We start from the raw sequence: 4,350 nt of genomic DNA, 5'->3' as shown, positions 1-4,350 counted from the left end.
CCCTCCCTCCCTGCCTGCCTGCCTGTCTGTCTGTCTGTCTGTCTGTCTGTCTGTCTGTCTGTCTGTCTGTCTGTCTGTCTGCCTCCCTCCCTGCCTGCCTGCCTGCCTGCCTGCCTGCCTGTCTGTCTGTCTGTCTGTCTGTCTGTCTGTCTGTCTGTCTGCCTCCCTCCCTCCCTCCCTCCCTGCCTGCCTGCCTGCCTGTCTGTCTGTCTGTCTGTCTGTCTGTCTGCCTCCCTCCCTGCCTGCCTGTCTGTCTGTCTGTCTGTCTGTCTGTCTGTCTGTCTGTCTGTCTGTCTGTCTGTCTGTCTGTCTGTCTGTCTGTCTGTCTGTCTGTCTGTCTGTCTGTCTGTCTGTCTGTCTGTCTGTCTGTCTGTCTGTCTGTCTGTCTGTCTGTCTGTCTGTCTGTCTGTCTGTCTGTCTGTCTGTCTGTCTGTCTGTCTGTCTGTCTGTCTGTCTGTCTGTCTGTCTGTCTGCCTCCCTCCCTCCCTGCCTGCCTGCCTGCCTGCCTGTCTGTCTGCCTGTCTTTCTGTCTGTCTGTCTGTCTTCTGTCTGTCTGTTTGTCTGTCTTTCTATCCATCGGTCTGTCTGTCTGTCTGTTTTTCACTCTGTCACTCTGTATGTCATTCTGTCATTCTGTCAGTCTGTCTGATTGTCAGTCTGTCAGTCTGTCTGTCTGTCTGTCTGTCTGTCTGTCTGTCTGTCTGTCTGTCTGTCTGTCTGTCTGTCTGTCTGTCTGTCTGTCTGTCTGTCTGTCTGTCTGTCTGTCTGTCTTGTCTGTCTGTCTGTCTGTCTGTCTGTCTGTCTGTCAAAATTGAGAAACCTACGTCAAGAAAATTAAAAAATATACTTAAAATAATTAGGCTTAGTGAAAACTATTACAAATTATATCACAATTCAACTTGCACAAAACAATTAACCAGCACAGGTTTCTTATCGTCAAGTATTTCAAAAGATAGATGGCATTCGACGGTTCATTTAAGTTGGTGTGCATTCTCAAGCATGCACACTTTCTTTATTCTTCAATTCGTCAAACAACTGTTAAATACGATTTCGATCATGTAAATTCGATGGCAGTGCGAATATTCCTGTTCAATGGTGTAATCATCTTAATGCATGTGTTTTACGTCAGATACGGTCTCGTATTCGAAGACCTGGCTGCCTTTTCGACCGAAAAGTACATACTTGTGTAATTGCAAAAGCACGATCTTTTACTAAATTCGAACAGATGTAGCAAATAATATGATGATTTTTTGCAACTTTTCGTTAAATATCAGTGCGTCAATGGTTGAACGATTGAAATACATATTCTCAGCAATTGATTGCAAGCAACACCATTTAAAATGACAAGATTCTATAATTAACTATTCTTACAAAATCCAATTTATTAATGTATTTATTTAGAAATTCAATTGCGTTACAAATATAACAATATATTATTGGTATTGTTTAAGTTTTTGTTTGACGTTGTGGTTTTTGGATCATAAAAACTGTATCGATAAGCAAATATTTAAATTGCCGGATAATCGGTAGAATATTGAGGTATGATCCAAGTACTTGATGTCACTGTGTTTCCAATATCATTACAAAAACTGTTATAATTGCGTTCATGGCACTTGAGAGTAAATGCAATGTGCCGCAATCTTATCATTCGTTATATTTATTGTTCCAGATTACTCCTTTAAATAGTTTTCTCACTTATTTCTGACGAAGAGACGATATTGAAAAATGTACGAGCATAAATGTGCTTTTTTGTTAGCAATTTCTTTGTTCATGCATATGGCCCACTCTACATATACCAGCAAAAGGTTGGTTCTGCACAACGACGTGGATATGGCGGCAGCTGTCCAGACGTTGACGGCAAGAATCGAAAAGATGGGTATGGACATGGCGCAGCTAACGGCGCAAAACAATCTAATGCTGTCTGATTATAATTTTGAATGTTATTATTTGTATGAACAAGTTTGCATAGGATTAAAAACAAACATACTATACTGGTTGTGTTCGGGACTTTCTTTCAGTGCAGATCGAAGTTTCCCTATGTTTAAATAAGATATGCTATTACAATTTCATGACAATGCGCCTATCGGGTTTTAATTGTGTTCACCCTTCTAAATCATGTGCCTCATAATGAATATTTACCTGTAGCACACGATTCGCATATGCATATCGTGTATTTCTAAGTCAATTTACATTCAAGTACTGTTTCGGCTTTTTTCGGTAAGGCCACTCCAAATTGATCTGTTGGTCGTCGGATTTGCCGCACCTATTTTTTCAAAATTGAAAAAAAAAATACTCATTTTTGTGTCCTTATGTTACTGTAGCGCATTTTGTTTTTAATTTGTGAAAAAACCGCGATCTAGCAGAAACGATTTTGACGTTGAATACGAATGCCGAATATAGTGTTTCGTAACCTGTTAAATCGATAAGTGCATACGCTAAAAAAGTCGATCGAGACGACCAAACAAATGGCTTCCTGCGCGAGCAGTATATTTTCGCTGTCGTAACCGTTTTAACAAATTGCGGTGAAAAGTCGCTGCAGCGTACCCTTAAAAATATAAACACATTTTCAACGTTCTGTTCAACGACTTATTTGCATGTGTTTGTTTACGTTCGAAAATGCAACTATCAGCAGATACCGTTGAAGCATGTTCAATGTCAAACAACATCGGGAATTATGGCGTAAGATTGTTTATGCTTTTCTTTCTTAAATGGTCATATGGACGGTATTTCCCTATATGTAGGCAAATGTTTCCTATAAAACAATTATAAGTGAACAAAAAATAAACATAAAATCATTAAATTCTGGTTTTAAAAGTTTCACAGGGACATTGTTTATAATTTTTAAAATACATGGTTGACGAAACATGTTTAACAGCTAGGTCCTTGTATTTCAGAAACATCGAATAAGTTCTTTGTAATGTATTAATTTATTTCAGAAAAATACCAGACCGTTATAGCCATCGATATGCCATTTTTAAAATAAGGTAGCGACAATGGATTTTATGCATGGCTTTGTCCGACTGTCTGTCATTATCATTTTGATGTTTGCCCCTCTTCAAGTGCTATTGCAACATGGTATACCTTTTCAAAGCTTGCAACATGGTAAACCTTTTCACAGCTTTCACTGTTTATAACTTCAAACAAATATAAGCAGCAGTAGGTAGACATGTGCCCTCAGTTCAATGATATAATTTCATATATATTTCGTGGTCAAAGTTCATATGCAACTTACTCCAATAAATATGAGGTCGATATATATTCTTTGTATAAGAATTTATTTGAATGTAAAAAAAGCTGGTTAAAACTGTATTTCTTGATAATGCAATATATTTCCATCGAAATGTGATTTTTGTTATTCTTCGCTCTTCGCTCGCTCGAGAATTTTCCTGTTTTCAAAAAAAATAATAAAAAATTCGCTCGCCTCTTCAACGTTTTTTCAAAAAAAATCCGTAGACCAACAAATCAATTTGGAGTGGCCTAAAGCTCTAAAATATTATAAATTGGGCTGTTTCAATCCGTTAGAATTCCAATTTCTGTTTTATATGTTTTATGCCATTTTTTGCCGAATAATAACATTCCGAAAAAAATATGATTGATTTCAGTTGGTTGTGTTTATCTGTAATAGGTTCCGTTTACATCAGATGTGGACGGACATCATGTAATCAACACGGAACAGAGCTTGTGTACTCAGGTATAATTGTGTGTAAGAGATTCTTTCAAAACGGCACCTTGAACGAATAATTTAATTGTGTATTGATTGGCTTGTACTTCATGAGCCTCTTATAAAAGTGCTACTAATTATGCAATTGCTTTCAAAGGCTTTGCTGGAGGAAACAACGGAGGTTTAAATGGGGCTGCCGACTATATTTGTCTGACAGGCGATCCAGAATGGGCTGTTTTCAATGACTCGGCTCAACGATATGCACCAAGGGTTTTTGGGGCAGAATATGGTTTTGGTTTTCAGCACAGCGATGGTGGCTCACAGTTCTTTGGAACAAATCTCCACGAATACGAAGCCCCGTGTGCAGTGTGCATATCCAACCGCTCATCAACCGTGATGATTCCCGGTAGAAAATCCTGTTATCCAGGTTGGACCATGGAGTACTGGGGGTACTTGGTATCTGGTCTTAGTGAAAATAAATCGCCATCAAATTACGCTTGCCTTGACGCCCAACCAGAGTGGGAAGTAGGCGACGCATCCGGTCAGGGCAGCAAGGACATCTACCTTGTGGAGGCTACATGTGGAACTCTGAAGTGCCCACCTAACGTTCAAAACCGTGAGATCACCTGTGTTGTTTGCTCCAAATAATTTGCATAAGTATATGTGAAATAAATTGTCACATTACCATA

General features: G+C 39.0%; 1 long non-coding RNA gene across 1 annotated transcript; it reads left to right on the top strand.

The window, feature by feature from the left end:
• The first annotated feature begins 434 nt into the window (after nt 1–434).
• On the top strand, nt 435–4,350 carry LOC127834991 (uncharacterized). Its single transcript, XR_008028296.1, has 2 exons — nt 435–3,691; nt 3,819–4,350. It is a non-coding gene; the product is annotated as an uncharacterized LOC127834991 (long non-coding RNA).

The sequence above is a fragment of the Dreissena polymorpha genome, chromosome 6, assembly GCF_020536995.1.
Source record: "Dreissena polymorpha isolate Duluth1 chromosome 6, UMN_Dpol_1.0, whole genome shotgun sequence".
Lineage (NCBI taxonomy): Eukaryota > Metazoa > Mollusca > Bivalvia > Myida > Dreissenidae > Dreissena > Dreissena polymorpha.
Note: the sequence above shows the minus strand (reverse complement) of the source record. Positions and strands in the feature narration are given on the sequence as shown.